This window comes from Dendropsophus ebraccatus, chromosome 1 (assembly GCF_027789765.1).
Source record: "Dendropsophus ebraccatus isolate aDenEbr1 chromosome 1, aDenEbr1.pat, whole genome shotgun sequence".
Lineage (NCBI taxonomy): Eukaryota > Metazoa > Chordata > Amphibia > Anura > Hylidae > Dendropsophus > Dendropsophus ebraccatus.
Genome location: NC_091454.1, coordinates 154,970,182 through 154,989,300, shown reverse-complemented (window position 1 = coordinate 154,989,300; position 19,119 = coordinate 154,970,182). Strand labels below are relative to the sequence as shown.

Genomic DNA, 19,119 nt, shown 5'->3' with positions numbered 1-19,119 from the left:
CCAAACATTATTTAGAAGACTGGGCACAGTTTATTGATCTGACTTCAAAAGGTCAATAAAAACGTTTTTCAGAATTACCTTTGGACATTCCATAAAAAAATTATAATTGAAAACGTGCCGTAAGTAATTTCTCTTCTTTGGAAACACATTTTAAAAAGAAAAAAAAAAAAAGTGAAGGAAGGAAGGAAGAACCAGGGCAAACGTGTCCTCCGAAGCAAGTTATCAATTTTATTTGGTCTTTCGGAGAGAGCTTATGTTTCTGGACATCACAATATTCTTGGTTATGAAAGACATGGAAAATAAACACTAGGGCAGAAATATTACATAGTGATCGGCATCTCTGCAGAATCAATACAACTTCATTATTCGCCAATGGTATATGAAAAGGACCCCAGCTACTGTTGTAAACCTGCCTTTCTATTATGGACAATGGCCTTCTGTTCAGTGACATTGGTGATCTCATTGCCATTCTATTGAGTAGCTTTGCCGTATATGACGGTGGATTATGTCAAGGACAAATATCATAAAATACTCTCAACATACTGTTCCATTCCTGCTTTAAAGGAGAAGTCTGGTGAGAATTTTTATCAAAGTATTGTATTGCCCCCCCAAAAGTTATACAAACCCTTAATATACACTTATTACGGGAAATGCACATAAAGTGTTTTTTTTCCCTGCACTTACTACTGCATCAAGGCTTCACTTCCTGGGTAACATGGTGATGTCATGACCCGACTCCCAGAGCTGTGCAGGCTGTGGCTGCTGGAGAGGATGATGGCAGGGGGATGCTCAGTGTCCCTCCAACGCCCTGTGTCCCTCAGTGTCCCCCTGCCATCATCCTCTCCAGCAGCCACAGTCCGCACAGCTCTGGGAGTCGGGTCGTGACATCACCATGTTATCCAGGAAGTGAAGCCTTGATGCAGTAGTAAGTGGAGGGGAAAAAAGAACTTTATAAGCATTTCCTGTAATAAGTGTATATTGGTGATTTGCATAACTTTTGAGGGGCAATACTTAAAAAATTTAGCTGGAATGATAAAATGAAAAATTAGAAAAACCAATCACCAAAAATTCCCCGAAGCAAGCTGGAGTGGGGACCCGGTATAGTATGTACAAGGGTTAAGGGTGCTGGCGCTGAGTCTATCTCATCCCATTGAAGTGTATGGGAAGGTATGTAGATATGAACTCGCAGCAGGAAATCCACTGCAGTTACGGTACGTGTGAACCCGGCCTAAGAGAAGAGAAAAATCTCGATTTATAGGTCTGTTCTACTTGAATGGAACCAAACTGATTTAAAAAAAAAACAAAAAAAAACAGAACACTCCAATAAATATTTTAAGCAGAGTGTCAAGTAAAAGAAAAAAACCAAGGGGAAAAATTTATTTATCTGCCGCCTCTCCCCTGATATCATGGTAACATTTCCTGTAAATCAGGATCTACAACAGGAAGCATTGACAGTGAGGACTGGCACTGGGGAAAGGGCAAAAGCAGGTGATGTGTTTTTAGATTTTTTTTTTTTCCCTGGACACCTTGAGCACTTTTAAAAACAGAAAGAAAAATCTTTTTGTTTTTTTCTTTCTGTTTTTTAAGTGGAATAATCCTAGCCCCATAGTGGTTTTACCATCTCAACTAATGTAGTTAAATATTTTTGCAAATACAGTGGTACCTTGGTTTAAGAGTAACTTGGTTTAAGAGCGTTTTGGTTTAAGAGCTCACAGTTTTTCAAAATTAAGACTTGGTTTAAGAGCATTGCTTTGGTTTAAAAGCTCCCTGTACTGGGTGGGAGCGGGAGTGGGGCAGGGGCATGGTCTGCATAGCGGGGTCTATAGCCCTGTACTCTGACCCAGGAAGTCTCCCTCACCTTACAAATCATAGCAGATCCACTTCAGGCTGGGGCTTGCATCAGGGGACAGGACTGTGGAGGTAATCTCTCCATAGCTGTAACCCCTCTCTCCCTGGACAGAGAGTGCTGCATGTATGTGCCCACATCTGCCCTGCTCATTCCTTCATGCTCCCTGTAGTCTCTGTCAGCCCTTGTGTTTCCCATCCTCTCCATTATTGTACAGTAAGGCTTCTTTCCCACTGATCAAAACTAGCGGAATTGCTGTTAGCCTCCCTCTCATAATGGGAGTCTATGGGAGGCGCGCACTCCTGCTTTGTCCGCCCTGAAGAATGAACATGTTCATTCTGCAGCGCGGACAAAGCAGGAGCGCGCGCCTCCCATAGACTCCCATTATGAGAGGGAGGCTAACTGCATTCCGCGGCAGACAATTCCGCTAGTTTTGCTCGGTGGGAACGAAGCCTAACTTATAGAATCACATATTCTGCTGTTTCTGAATGTTTGTTTCATCTGTTTTACATGTTATTCAGAATAATAAATATTTATTTTTGGGGTGTGGAACCATGTGTCTGCATTTCTATGATTTCTTATGGGAAAATTTGCTTTGGTTTAAGAGTGGATTTGGATTACAAGCACGGTCCCGGAACGGATTATGCTCGTAATCCAAGGCACCACTGTACATTAATTTATCAAACATGTCTCCTCCTCCTATTATGCTGCTCTTTTCCTCTCATTGTTGACAGCTCATTGTCTTGGTTACAGCCCATCACTCTGCTCCAAAAGCAGTGGTCTGGCTGGTGTATTCAGAGATATAGTTTACATATACTTTACAGAATATATACACACACAGTTGATATATGTCTATATTATACCTATATATACACACACATACCATCTTCTAGACCACTGTTTTTAGAGCAGAGTGGTCATCCATAACCAAGACAACAAGCTGTCAATAGGAGGGAAAGAGAAGCATATCAGGAGAAGGAGACAAGTTTGCTAAATAAATGTATTTGTAAAAATAGTAAGCTTGACAAGACCAACAAGTATAACTATATCAGCTGAGATGGGAACACCCCTTTAATTGTCAGCTTGTCTACTTCCAGCAAATTCCTAGTAAAACCTAGAAGCGCTTTCCATGATTACAGTGTTTTAACTAGAATTACCATTAGCTTTATACATAAACAAATGAACACTTGTAATATATGATAAATGTATAGGAAAGATAAATTTGCCAGAATACCTAAAGTAACAAACATGAGATAATACTTTCATTTCCTATTAGCTGCGGATAACTGAACTTTAAGGCGGACAATTTTTAAGGACCCAGAATAATAAGACATTTTACTAAATATCTTCAAACATATGCAAAACGTTACTGCTATTAACATCAAATAGCGGCACTTAAGTAAAAGACAGAGTTTTAATTTGAATATAATTGTACAGTGTTTCTTCAGAAATCTCATTTACCCGAGCTTATCCTGGTGGAATTGGGAAAATCACAGGGTTGCCTGCAGGAAAACAACTTCATTTTATGTACGTGTAGAGTCATTCCCCAGAGCCTTGTCATGCCGTCTCCCTCCTGAATTGCTACTGGTGAATGAATTTTCTCATCTAGTTTTTTTTTAAGTTTACCTTCGAAAGACAAAGAAAAAAAAAAAACTCTTCCTAGGAGATCTAATACTTAAGGACCAGATTCCTTTTGATTATGCTTTAAGAGATTAACTAAAAAAAAAATCTTTGGCAGATAATCTGTCATCAGATCTGTAGGTGGAATAGGGCCTTTAGTTTACAGATCTGTATGTCTTTGAAGTATGAGAGGAGCAAACCCACACAAAGACGGAGAACAGTAGAATATAAGACCTGGCGGGCAGTGTCCTCTATCACTATGTAGCAGTCTGCCATTTTCCGTATTCATGCAATGTGTTTTGATTTTGTCATGTTCTGTTTGTCACTCCCTATCGCTTTACGCGCTCTGGAATCAAGGCGCATTTTAATAATAAATAAGCAAGCTTCTTACTGATCGGTGCTCTCTTGCTATCATACATGCTGCCTTTAACATTTACTGTTCTAGGCCGCACAACACCTACTTACATCAAGGAAGACCAAAATCAGCCTATCAGCAGGTGTGTACTCGCTTGTTGACCTCTGGCCATTTTACACAGGCCGAATATCAGGTGAACAAGTGTCCTAGAAGCTTGTAAGCAATGATTGGACTGTATAAAAGGCCTTTACTGTATCTTTTATTCAACTCCAAAGACCCTATTGCTAAAGGACAACAGAGATAACCACAGAGGCACAGTACTGCATGCTGTTGTATGCTGATGTCAAAGCTTTCCGTCTTGCACATACATCACCATAAATGGGGAATGCCAGCCAAAAGCATGATGTGAATATAACACAGCAACCAATAGTGTGTGCCATGTTTTATCTTTTTTCTATTATAAATGTATGTAATGTGACAAATTAAAGAATCATGGTCTTAAGAGACTTTGTAAAAGGTTCTATACTTTGTGTGTATTTCCCCCAAACTTATGTCTAAAATTTGACTACAAACAGAAATTTTTAAAATCTGCAACTACAAAGAAACCAAGGCAAGAATAATCTGGGAAGGGGATGGTGGTAATTCCAATATTACATGTTAAGCAACTCAATAGTGGGTTTAAATACATGCAACCATGAATGCCCTAAATGGCCACATACTGTATTTCTCAACATTTGAACAACTTTTTAAGTATATTATGTCATACAACCGTCACAAGCCCGAAGCCTTTACGTTTCCCAATTTTCATGATGAAACACACATTTTATCTTTATAGTAACAGGAAAAAATAAAAGCACGCCATCCAGAGTGTCCGGATGCACTGTGCAATGTTCTATAATAAGAAAGATTCAACAGCAACAGGTTCAGAACTTAAAGGGGTATTTCTAAGGGGGCTGACCAGCTTTATATTACATACAAATACTAAACTCATTTAAGGGGTTATCCAGCATTTACATTTTTTTTTTTATACATATATTGTTGCCCCTATTAGTAAACATAACTAACATGTTATGCTTACCTACCTCTTTGTGCTCCCCCGATACGGCCTCTTGGTTGTACCCCGCTGACTGCAACCCCAATACTTCTGAGAACAACTTGTCTTGAGTGTGACAGCCTGCTCAGTCAATCAGTGGCTGAGACGGGTCAGCGCCATGGCCAGTCATTGGCTGAGTGGGCTGTCACTCCCAAGACAAGTTCTTTTCATAAGTAGCAGAGCTGCAGTCAGCGGGGGACAACGGAGAGGCCACACTTGGACACTGGGATGTGTGCAGAGAGGTAAGCATAACTTTTGTTCATAAACAGTGCAGCAATTTTATAAAAACAAAAAAAAAACTACAATTTAAATGCTGGATTATCCCTTTAATATTGTATTTATCACAAACTACAAAACAAACAAAACAAACGGAGGGGGGAAAAAAAAAAAACTTATTTGACCCTCCGGTGGCTCTAGGTCCAGCCCTGCCACTGATCTTCATCGGAGATCCATAGGTCACCACGTACGGGACCACTGCAGCCAATCACTAATGCCAGGCACTGTGAGCAGTGTTTAGCTGTAGCAGTATTGTGCACAATATATAGTTATGTTACTAGGAAAACTTTAATTGGGGGGACAATCAGTAAGAATATTTTTTTTCTCCCAGTTCCTTCCCACAGGAAATATGTTGACTAGTCTGCAATAGTGCCTATAGATATTAGATGTAACTTAAATAGGATGTACCATCAGGTACATCCTCTTTAATATAAGCAACAAATAGAACGGCGCTGTCACGGGGAAGACTGTGGCGCAGTCCATTTTTTTTTTTTTAACCGCGCCCAGTTACCCTGTACGGCGTTGTTCTATCCACAGGTCCCGGGCCAGGGCTGAAGCACAGTAGGAGGGCCGGCCCGCCCCCAGTGGGCGGAATCCCCCGTCCCTGTATGATGCGGGTCCATTGATTCTAATGGAACCGCGTCATAGAGGGGAGGGAATTCCCTCCCACATGGAGCGGGCTGGCCCGCCTCCTGTGCTTCAGCCCTGGCTCGGTACCCAAGGATAGAAAGACACCCTACACGGGATTCGGGAACTGGGATGTGGTTCAAAAAGCAGACTGTGGCACCGGATTCCCCGTGATCTGTGGCTCATATTAAAGCGGATGTACCTAATGGTACATCCTCTTTAACTAATCCTTTGTTTCCATTCTCTCCAAAGAAAACACATACACAGCAGGGAAGAACAGCACATGTACAAAAAGGTCCAATGAGAGGGCAACTAGCAGTTTGTTTCCTACATAACCATTACATTTTAATTTCTGATAATAAAATCTATTTTCAAGCTGTCGGCAATGAGAAGTCTTGAATGTGACCTATGTCAATTAAGTGGCAAAATAATAGATATGGAATCAAAAGGATAAAGTTTTAGCAGCCATCACTAGGGATACAACATACTTAGCCATTCATAATGTAATCTGTAACCTTTAAATGAAATGTCACTTACTAGAGAGCAGAGCAATGCCTGCATGAGGTGTTAAACAGGAATATAAAATTCACCCACCTCACATATACAAGTTGACACGAGGCACAGAGCACTACTGGCAAGTCAGTTTATATGCCGTTCACGCCTTTGTTTCCTCACTCCTCCAATTGCCTGCTGCCTGAACGTACATTGCTACGCCCCCAAATGACAAGCCAGAAAAATATAAAAATAGCTCCGTGTTGCTAATGCAATTCCAGAAAAAGTGAGGACATTAGGATTGATGAAAACACAATAAAACCTGACTATATAGATAACCTGGATTGCACTTAGACAAAAGTAAAAACAAACGCCTTAGTAGTCACAATAAGAATCATATCTATACAAAACAGAATACATTCAGTACTTATACACAGATTGATGATACCATATAGCAATCATTTCATATGCGATATGGATGCCTTTTTAGGAGCAAGGCTGCCATGACAGGAAACTATTGAAGCCTTAGCTTAGGGCCTTATGACCCCATTCATTTTGATGATCAGACCCATGGATGGTCCAGGATTTACAGCTTCAGGCGCAGAAATGTGTCCATGTTACAATTTCCACGTTGTGAAATAGTTCTGAAATCATTAGGCCATAAAAGTGAGCGGTAAGATACAGCAACAGCAGGAGCCTGTATAGTAGCACAGAGAGCCCCCTGCGGCTCTATAGAACATACTGCCATATGACGTTTCATCATGGGATGTGTGCCGCAGATATTCTCACCTAGAGGCAGTGCTCCTTGGAGATGAATACCTCGCAATACAGCATGCAATGAAACATGGCACAATTATTTGCTACTTTTATATGAAAGCAAAAAACACTCCCTGACTCCATAAGATACTGTACAAAATTAAGCCAAGACAGAGCTATGTATAGAAGTGCCCATACATACAATTCCAAACCCTAGCAGGATTTGTACAAATGTCTCCCAGCAGGGGTGACCTCTCTGCCGTAACCACACTGCTATTTTTGATGTTCTTTAAGTCACCAAAACAGCATTCAGATTTAGTCAAAAACAAGCGGCAGTCTGCTAAGGTTGTAACAAAATAAAGCATACTCACCTACTCCAGTCTACCCAATCTCTGCATTTATAAACATTATCGGCAGAGTAGGGAGGGCTTTTTAGCAAGTGAACAGAGGAACAGGGGCAAACCAAAGCAATGGCTCGAGACCAGGCAAGAAGAGAAGGATTTTTATTTTTGTGTTTAATCCAAACCTGAATAGCCCTTTAACTATTTTACCATATGAAGGTCTATTCAAACATTTTGCTTTATAGCAAAAAAACAAACAAACAAAAAATCACAACTAGGATAGCACAAACTCTTTAAAGGGGTATTCTGGGTTTGGAATAAAAAGTTACATGCAGCCATTGTTGTCAGGCTGGCAGGAATAGGGGACAAAAAATAAATAGCACACAGCGTACTTACCTAGTCCTAATCCTCAAATCTTATTTCCTTTTCCTGCTTCCAATACGAGCATTTGGGACCAGGACCTGATGGCCAATCACTGGCCGAGATGGGACACCGCTGCAGTCATTGGCTGAGGCGGCAGCTCCTATACCCCAGCACTTGCCTCAAAAGCAAGAGGAAAAGAAACAACCATAGGATCACACAGTTGTGACTGGGAGCCCAGGGCAAAATAATGTCCTTATCCCTTTAAAATCAAAGGGGGGGATTTATCAAAGGGTGTAAAATTTAGACTGGTGCAAACTGCCTACAGCAACCAATCACAACTCAGCTTTCCTTTCAGCACTGCCTAAAGCTGAGCTGTGATTGGTTGCTGTGGGTAGTTTGCACCAGTCTAAATTTTACACCCTTTGATAAAACTCCCCCAAAGTGTCAGATGTAATCAGATGTAAAATTGTAACTTCCGTACTTTATGGAGGAGGCAGAAATGACATTTGATCCTGTATGCCATTTACTAGCACTGAAACTACTATGAAATACTTCAGCTAGGTTGACCTAACCTTTTGAGTTCCTTCTGTGTATGCATCCATAATATTCAGACTCCTACAGTTCTGACGGCCTATACAGATCAGCTGTGTGATATTCCACAGCCATGCACTAGGGATATTTAGAGCTAAAATTGGAGGCATATGTTATTACAGAGGTAACGCTTCCAAGTGAGAATATAGCTTATTATACAGTAACACAGTATACACACCTGAAATTAATCTGTATTGTACCATTTGATTTTACAACCATCCTCCAGGAACATGATATAGGCACGCTGCTACCGGTAACTAACCATCTCGGAACCCATTCTACATGAAGTTATCTGGTTGAACTGATTATAGGATAATGCAGCTAATAATAGAAAGACGGTGACCTAAGCGTCAATGTCAAATGCAGACACTTGCTCCAAGCGATTGCAAAGGGTATATCATGATCACAACGTGCATATCTATAATATGTTCAGTTCAGCAAAACATTAGAAATCATTCTTTTATACCCAGTGGCTTTAATGCAATAAGCAGCAATATACACACACCAAAACATAAAACCTGATCTTTAGTTAAACAATAAAGTCACAAATAAATGAACTAGAGAAAAAAAACAAAACAGTGCTTGTTCCATCACATGCTATATTATGCAGTTCTTATGCCCAGAAGACTTGCCTCTAGGGGAGAATACATTATATGGAGAAGGCACTGTACAACAGTACACATAATACAATGCCTCAGGCAAACTAACAATAACCATAAAAAGCGGACCATAAACAAGATAAGCATGAAAATATATGGGCGATTTTGCTGGTTTTCTTAAACTAAAAAGGGCATAACAATTTCTTTATTTAACGCTAATATATTTCACAGCACTATACAAAGCCTGCCATCACTATATTGGTCCTGGTCCCAGTGGGGTACACATTCTACAATCTAAATCAAACTATTGGTATGTTTTTTTGAGTGATACCTGGTACTTGTCATGTTGCTGGTGGAGTCATTCATGCAATCCCATGAACTATCCCACCAATCTGTAATCTAACCAATCCTAAATTTACATATTATTAAAGAGGTTGTCCAACATTTTTTCCTTAGGCTGCATTCACACGTTTAGTAAAATTGTCAATGGTTGCGGAGCCGCGACCACAGACAATTTTAGGGTCCACTGAGGTAAATACAGCCAGTCACATGATCAATGCCCCAACCCACACTGCAAAAAAATAGGACATATCCTAGTTGTGGATCACGGCACAGATCACCCTAGAATCTGATGCTATGGGCAACTGTTACCCTGTCCCTTTGCACAAATTTTGATAAATCACCCTCATAGTTCCTTTATTTATATAGTTCCAACCTATTCTGCAGCGCTGTACAGAGATTGGAGTCACTCATCTTGGCCACTGTTCCCAATGGGGCTCACAATGTATTGGAGAGCGTGATAAAATCCATGCAGACATTGGGGGACATACAGGCAGCTGTTATCCCAGGACCCCAAAACTACAAAGCAACATGGCTAACCTGAGTGTCCTCCACAACATGGCTACCCTCTGTGCCCTGCACAACATGGCTGACCTGTATGCAACAGGAAACAAAGGGAACGTGACATCCCAGGAAGCAGAGATAACACGGGCAGAGGGGGTCATGAGACTGAGCCTGAGAACACAATAAGCTCTCTAAATAAAAAAAAATAGAAGTTTATAAAGAATGTACAACACCCAGAAAGGTCAATATAATGTTTATTGAAAAATCCTAGACAACCCCTTTAACTAAACATTATAAAGTAATGCTGGGGGTTGTCTATAGTCGTTGTCTTAAATCCTGCCCTGCCATGACATTCATTGCGAAAGGTGGCCAGCTAGACAAAAGTCTACATTCTGTAAGTGACCCCAAACCAAACTGGTTCAGGAACAGGTCCACACTCATTGGCCGTTACAGTATGTGCTCACTACGGTATAGTCTCTGGTCACATACCATTTAGTATAATACGTTTCCTGTATACATACACACAACCATATAAATATGCATATGCAAGGTATACATCTAATGGGGTCAGGAAAATGCCAAAAGATTATCCTCTAGGTGTATATGATGGTTAATGCCAGTATAAATAAAAAAAACAAAAACAAATAAAACGCTATAAAAAGTATAAAACAAAGTATTTTTTCTAATTAAAAACACATACAAATATGGCAGACAACAAAAGGTAGAAGCACTAAACATTTGTATAGTGAACCTCCAGCTAGTCCGGGAATGAGGCAGGGAAATGTCACACAGAGTGATCTGCATAGGTTTATAAAAATGCCAGACATGTATAGGGCGAAACGAGAATGTGCATATTATTCAGTGTAATGAGAAAATCCATTATTCAGTCTGTGTACATAGGAATTAGGAACAGTGTGGACAGGATCAGAAAAAGACGAATAAAAACAGAGGGCTAATCCACAGAGCATAGCATAAATACATAACGGCAAAGATCCGCTATAGACAAGGCCAGAATAACCCGATTTGCAGCAATGCATCAAGTTTTAAACAGAACAAATGGAGTCACATAACACGATATAGTCACATTTACACCATAACTGGATTTGATTCTGCTATCCTTCAAAAAAAATAAATAAAAAATAAGACCCTTCACTTTAATCCGCAAGACAATGTGTAGCTATGAGATTGCTGCTTGTCAGAGTCTGCTACATCGATGCTCTCACATATGAATATGAGGAGCTGGAACACACTGTACCGGGCAGAACAGCACAATCTCTAGAGGCCTCATTTTCTACAGTCTATAGCATGTCTGGCTGTAGGAATGGAAGAGAGGGACAGAGTTGCATCTTTTAATAAGGCATCTCCCATTCTAAATCACTGTGTACCCCCTTTATTGACTGGGACAGATAAAAAAATGGTGTGTCTGCAGATAATCCAGATTATACCAGAAAAGCCCCAATTCTCTAAACCAAACGTACTCCTGCACATGGATCTGCAGCACAAAGCCTACACTCAAACACCATGCCATGTGCAGAGGCCATAGAACTCCACAGCTGGACTGCAATTTACACTGTATAAGGTCTTGCATGTATTTTTTGCTTCCTAGGCAAATGCACAAACCATATAATCCACAGCCACAACAGAATACAAAATACAGTCCACAAATAGTTTGCAATATTATATGTTCGCAAAAGAGGCCTCAGCCAGTGCCAAAAAAAGATCTACAGCCCTTTTTCTAGCAGAGCCCTATGGATTCATTTGGGGGTTCAGACCACCACCAATCTCTGAAACATAATGGGAGAAGCACTCGACTAAGCACTTCTCTTCCCAGCTCACTGCTCTCCTCGTCTCACTGAGAGATGGATTTTGTCAGTCTATTGACTCACAAAATAAGCAGAGCATCAAGACAGTTGAGCACTTCTCACCAAATTCAAAAGGTGAAGATTTGATCTTGTAGACCCCTGACATGGCTCTGTGTTTTGGTAAAGAACAGTAGCATTTTAAAGAGTCATTGTCTTTTTTTTTTTTGCAGAAATCGATAGTCCAGGCGATTAAGAAACTTTGTAATTGGGTTTATTAGCCAAATATGCCATTATCTGTATTTAAAAAGCCTTTTCCCAGGTCCCCCCCTCCCTCCTCTTTTCCATCCACTGCAAAAAAATCAGGAAATTGTGACTTGTTGCATCAGACGTACCCAGTCTGTTCTAGGGAGAGGGGAGGGGGGGGGGGGGGGAGGAGGGAGTTAGCCGACAGCAGAAAGCAGATAACAGAGGATTACAGGCACAGAGCTGGGTGACAGTTGTAATCAGAGCTCAGAGAGGTCAGTGGTGACTGTCAGAGGAAATAGAGGGTGATGTATTTGTAGATTAACTCTTTGTTGTCCTGTTTTGGTGTTTTATTTCCCTCTTCATAGGAGAACAATAAAGACAGGAGGGGGGGGGGGGGGAGAGCTTCAAAAAGCTTTTTCATGATAAAAATGCATTTTTTGGCTAATAAACCCAATGACAAAGTTTCTTAAAATCGCCTGGACTATCGATTTCTGCAACAACAAAAAAATCACGACAAGGGGCAAAAATTTTGCCAAGGGTTGAAATATAGTTTCATTTAATTTCTCTAGGAGCATGTGAACAAGGATGGCTTAACATATGAAATACAAACAATGGCACAATGTCAAACTTAGATAATGGTATTTTCATCTTTAAAGGGAATCAGTCAGCTGTAATTCACATTACTGACGACCGTGTTAGATAGCGGTTAGGACGGGAAGACACATGGTACCTTTCATATATCCATCCGCGCTCCCAGAATGTAGAAAAATGCTTTTATGCTCTAGAATGAAGAGTAAAGGAGGCGTTCCCGAGCTCCTGAAGTGCAGCAAGCTGTAACACCTCTATAATGCCCTCTCCCATACCTTACCCTACTTGGGACTCAGCTTACAGGTGTCAATTTCAGAGGGGGGATAGAGGAGGCATTCCAGCTTGCAGCAGAACAGGAGCTTAAAAAAGCCTGCTTGACTCCTTGTACCAGAGAATAAAAGCATTTTTCTACATACTGGAAGCACAGCTGAATATAAGAAAGGTACAATGTGTCTCCCTGACCTAACTAGATATCCAACAGTGATACCAGATTGGAACATGAATTACAGCTGGAAGATTACCTTTAAAGGGTGCATAGCGAGCAGTTGCCTCAGTAACCCATTTCCCCAGCATGACCTGGATCTCTTCTCGCTGAACAGTACTTGGAAACTTTTTAAGGGTACAAACACACACAGCAGATACGCAGCAGATACGATGCTGTGTGTTTGTACTTTAAGGGTGCGTTCACACCTACAGGATCAGCAGCGGATTTTCATGCCGCGAGCTTGCAGCGAAATCAGCTGCGGATCCTGTACTGTGAAGCTCAATGAGTCCCATACACGCAGCGGATCCGCTGCCTGCATGGGACCCGGCCCCTTTAACCCCTGCACCGCCGCCAGCAGCTTACAGCCCCAGCCCCCTTAAACCCCCGCACCGCCCACACGCCCGATCGCGGCCACCGCCCCCCCTTTAAGGGGGCCGGGGCTGTAAGCTGCGGCCGGCGGCGCAGGGGTTAAAGGGGCCGGGTCCCATGCAGGCGGCGGATCCGCTGCGTGTATGGGACCCATTGAGCTTCACAGTAAAGGATCCGAAGCTGATTTCGCTGCGGATCCTGTAGGTGTGAGTGCACCTTCAGGGTCTGTTCACACATACAGACTCGCTGCGTAAAACTCGCATCAAACTCGCATGAAAGTAGCTGCGTTTTTGTGGTGTTGAACTTGCCTGTGAAAATCATGTGAAAATCTAAACTCGCATGTAAAAAGCGGATTTATGTGCGAGAAACTCACAGCGATAAATACGCAGCGAGTCTGTACGTGTGAATGGGCCCTAAGAGTGAAAATCAGGTATGGTGAACCTGTGGCCTTCCAGCTATTGCAAAATGACAACCAAAACTAAAGCTTGGATTTTCCAGGCATAATGGGAATTGTAGTTTTGCAACATACACATCTGGTGATAGCTTTTCTTCTCGACACACCTGTAATTATTGTGCCTCATTGATAACAAACCAGTCAATACGATATGTACTTGTCTCCATTAGAAGAAACAAAAATGGGGCATACTGAAAAAACATGCCCAACTACCATCAGTTGGTGGGGTCACATCCATATTACATGACCAGATAATCCTACCAAAGTGGATGGATTTGGCACACTATAATCTCAAGTGTATGGCCATCTTGAGGTGTAGCCAACAATAATATGCACGTTTGAACTAATAGCATAACTTCAAACAATACAATTCAAAATAAAAGTTAAATGGTCAAGTAAAATAATCTTTGTACGTTACTGGTGGCCAAACATTTTAGAAAGCATTCCCATAGCAAAGAAAGCAAACCCCAAGAACTGAGTACTCTGGTCATTAGGCAATATTTATCTATAAAGAGTGAAAGCAGAAGGGATTGAAGACACCACTTGGAGAAGACTGAAGTAACATTCCATGTTAGCCTAATGTTCTCTAATTACCACATTAGATGACTAATAGTTCTCGGACTATAGTAAGATCCCAATCAGAAAGAAGAATGAACAAGGAATGGTACAAAATTGCCTTAGTTCAACCTTTTCTTTTCCTCCAACCTATATAATACATTAATGAGCACTGCGAATAGGAAATCAGTCCATTGCAAATCAGATGAAATGGGAGCTTTGATGTAATGCACTGTAGGTTTTTTTTCCACCTGATTAGAACACATGACCTGGAATCCCATCACCCCTCCGATGGAGGAGCAGCGGCGGCGCACTAATAATGATCAGCCTGATGAGACCATAGAAGCTGATTAAACACATCTTGATAAGGCGCCAGTCACTACGTGCATTTGGTACAGAGCAGATTAAAGAATGTCAAGGTGACTGATTGTGATTTATAGATATGGAATTTAACTGAACTGAGTTTTATAGGAGGATTACAGTATTGTAATGCCACCAACAATAGATTTATGCAGTGCAATTTCCATTGCAGTAGAGGCAAAACATAAAACTTTCCCATATATGAATGTTTAGCAACAAAAGATTCCAAGAAATAGTAAAATATGCAGCAAAAATGGCAGGGTATGGCTACGGAAAAAAAATAATTAGGAAAGTTTTTTTTCTTAAATCTGCATTTCCACATGTACGGTAGGAATTCAATTCCAGCCCAGGCATTTGTTACTCTACACCAGGGGTCTCCAAACTGCGGCCCTCCAGCTGCTGCAAAACCACAATTCCCATCAGGCCCGGACAGCTAAAGCTTTGGATTCGGCTGTCCAGACATGATGGGAAATGTAGTATTGCAACAGCTGGAGGGCCACAGTTAGAGACCCATGCTTTAAACAACAAGTGTCAAACTCAGGCCCTCCAGCTGTTAGAAAACTACAATTCCCTTCATGCCTGGACAGCCAAAACAAAAGCTTTGGCTGCTCAGGCATGATGGGATTTGTAGTTTTGCAACAGCTGGAGAACCTGAGTTTGACACCCCTGCTCCACACTAAGTATGGGTTTACAAAAAAAAAATTATAACAGCACGAGTTCTATATATAATCTAATTCATTATGAGTAACACCTGAAAACTGAACTGTTTAAGGGAAGTATTACAACGCCCAATGAGCGAGGTAAGTGAGTGCCAATCTGCTAGATCACCATTTACTTAAAGAGCCTATTAAAAGAGCTTGATGATTGTTAGCGATGTCCCTGCAGCCTTTGCTTTAAGAGGATAAAATAATATAGTTATATGCTTACCTCTCCATGTTCCCCCGGTGTCCTCCTGCCTTCTCTGCATCCTACACTAATCGCAACAGCCGCCAAACCAGTCTCAGCAGTGACAGTCCCGTCAGCCAATTACTGATCGAGAAAGCACACTACCACGGTCAGTGATTGGCAGAGATGGCTGTGACTGCAGAGATGGCTTTGAAAGTGTTGGTGGCAGTTGTGGTCAGCCGGGGAAGCAGAGACAAGGCCTGAGGAAACCAGGGGAGCATGAAGAGGTAAGTATGGCTGCTTTATACTGAGACCAAAAGACCCCTTTAATCAGCCAGTGGCCGCACATCACCTATTGCATGAAGCGATGTGCGACCAGTGATTGAACTGCTGAAGGACAACGATCAGCCAACAAGCAAAGGACTGCTTGCTCTTCAGCTGATAGTTGTCTATTACACAGAACAATAGCGGCCTTATTTGGCAAATGATCGCTCTGTGTAATAGGGCCTTAAGTATCATTGCAGTACTGTTGTGATACTGTAGTGTCTTCACAGAAATGCAGTACCACAACACAATGACTTCGTAAGGTCTTATTCCCACGTTCCGTGTTTTTCACGGCTGCTTCACTATAGCGCCCCCTGCTCCCATTATCTTATCACAGATGATGCCTTAGCGGGGTGGGGGAGTCCATTACAGGCCCTCCACGCCCATGTCCCGTGTGAAACACGGAACATTGGAATAAGGCCTAAGTGACATGCCCCCTTAATAATCCCCACCCTAAAGTCACTGCAGAATTTCAGGAATAGAGACAGAATCTTGCATTATGACGGACAGCAGGGGCAAGATCATTCTGTGCACCATTATTACTTATTCCTGGTTCAGTGTTCCTTTAAGATCTATATCATCAAAGGTTATCCGTTTTCTCCTTCTGGTCCTTTTTCCAATTAGGTTGTAGTGTTGAGACTTTGAGGATATTGTTAAGAACTCTGAGTGACCTCTGTCTCACGCTACCAATACACCAGGTGGAAAAGAAAGTACAGATCTTGTTCTTGCTGTGGAGTGCGGGTGTGAAAATTTTATGTAGCCAAACTCTCAATAATTCACAAGTCACTTTAAGCTGTAAAGTAACATCAGTGTTTTTTGCTAACACTAAGCAAAAGAAGAAAAAAACAAAAAAAAGCTACACGAATCATCTCTATACAATTGCTTCCATTAACAATGCATCAGACAGAAGACAATTTGGGGCATTAAATATTTTTCATAAATAAGGGCCTTCCATTGATCATTCCTCTGGCTCTCAATCGAGAACTATAAACTACAGAGTTATAAGAGATACAATAAAATTGATATTTATAAGGTAAAATAGAAGCACAGAGAGAAGAACCTCCATAGCAAAAAAAAAAATAAAAAAAAATAGATGTGTCATACTCATTCCTAATCCTCACACACAAATGTAGCCTGTGTAATTATCATATACCAACTACAAGCCTAAAGGCACACATACACACCTTTAATAACAGACAGCCGATTGATTGTCTGGCTGTCGGTTTTGTCTTCCGCCTTCCCCACACAGGAACGTTCGGCGTAGAAGCTTCCACTGCAGTTTATCACTCTCTGAACAAAAGGGTGGGCATGTTTGTGGTTGTTCTAGGCAGCCCTATATACCTTATTCCAGCAGACGAATATGTCGGTCTATGGGGATAGAAGCCAATAAGCTGCATGGATGAATGCACTGGAGGCTTTCAATATGCATACACCATAAATACATAAGAAATAAAAAACAAAATACAATAGCAAAATGACAGCCCTCTGAAATCTATAATGTATGGCTAACCTGAGACCCCATGCACACGTGAAACTTATCGAGATTTCTTATGAGAAAATATCAGTTTTTACTGATGATTTCCTCAAACCTCCTAACAGTAAAAACAGACAATGAAGTGCTGTCTCTACGCTTACTATTGGACTTAATCCGGGCGGTGGGGATCCTGTTTGGTGAGGCGTGCACAATCTACCGACTCTAGCCGATGCTGTTCCAAACCTATTTGTTTAGTAAAAACAGAAAGTCGTGTTAATAGGGTGCTACTATGATAATTTTTATTACCGCATTGTACATATTTTGGTGTAAAAAATGCTGCTCAGTTTCAGTCTGAAACAATTATGGAAGTAGCCTAAAGCTGTAAAGGAGGGTTAAGGGGGGGGGGGGGGGGTAGACTATACCTACCCCCTGGTCCTCTGCAGCTCCTCCAATGTTCTTCACTTTTGCCTGTGTCTGAGACAAGGTGAGGAACTTAGCCAGGACGTCCTGCCCTGACCTCTTCTGACGAAAAATAGGCAGAAGAGACGAGCATCGAGAGACCTAGAGGAGCCAAAACAGAAGCCGCAGGGGGACCTGCAGAAGAACAGAGATAGGCAAGTACAGCTTTCTGTTTCCTCTTTCTACAGATCCAGCATTATAGGAAGCTTTGGGGGACATTGGAATAGCCTTTACACGTGCCAGATCCTCAGCGGATTTCACGCGAGTTTTCAGCGAAATCCGCTGTGTATACTGATAGTGTGAAGCTGAATGGGTCACATACACGCAGCGGAATTTTCATTTCGCTGCCTGTATGTGACGCGGCCCCTTTAACCCCCCGCCTCGGCCCAAAGCATACATTACCTGCTCTGCGGCTGTGTGAAGCTCCTGGCTCTCGTCACTCCCCATCAGCCAATCAGTGCACGGCAGCACTGATTGGCTGATGGGGAGCCAGGAGCTTCACTGCAGCGCTGAGCAGGTAATGTATGCTTCGGGCCGGGGCTGGGTTACATATCCGCAGTGGAATAAAAATTCTGCTGCGGATATGTAACCCCTATAGACCTCGCAGCGTGCAAACTCACAGCGTGAAATCCACTGTGGATCTGGTACGTGTGAAGGTACCCTTAGGTATAGATAGAGTGGCACTGTGAACTATGCTGCTTCATGTTATAGGTTCAAGATGATAAAACACGGAGCATTGGGATCCAGGACTTTTTACAGGATTCTGCTACCAACCTAATATATACTGCTGTTAACCATACCATGATGTTTTTTATCTGGGTGAATGTACATTACGCATAACAGAACTTAAAAACCCTGTATTCTACACATTAAATATTAAAATGCCTATCACCTCGAAGATAGATGGCATCACAACGGAGTATCAGCAGCTTTTTGGCCGACACCTATCTAAAACTTCAAGCAGGAGCTGTATGTTAAGTGCCAAGGACAGGATCAGATCACGTCCTGTTAGATGAGGAAAGTCTGGGGGGTGATGGGCTTGTGATAATCAAGCTGATGGCCCTTACCTACACTGACAGGAGTCTAGGACAGGAGAGAGATTACAGCGTCTACATCCATCTATGCAAATGATAAGAGTCACTATATGCATAGGAGAAAAATTGCCTAATATTTAACTACTGATACAATACAGTTATTGGCACAACATATTCACTTTCCCATACAGCAGGTTACATATGTGCCTCAATCACTTCTGACTAACTGGTTCATAATTTTAACAGAAAAATGATAAAACCACAGGAATAATTGTAAGGGCTG

The 19,119-nt window shown here is 41.7% G+C and overlaps 1 protein-coding gene across 1 annotated transcript in view; it reads right to left on the bottom strand.

Moving 5' to 3' along the window:
• ADAM10 (ADAM metallopeptidase domain 10) overlaps positions 1–19,119 on the bottom strand; it is a 125,388-nt gene that overhangs the window by 46,493 nt on the left and 59,776 nt on the right. The window lies entirely within an intron of this gene.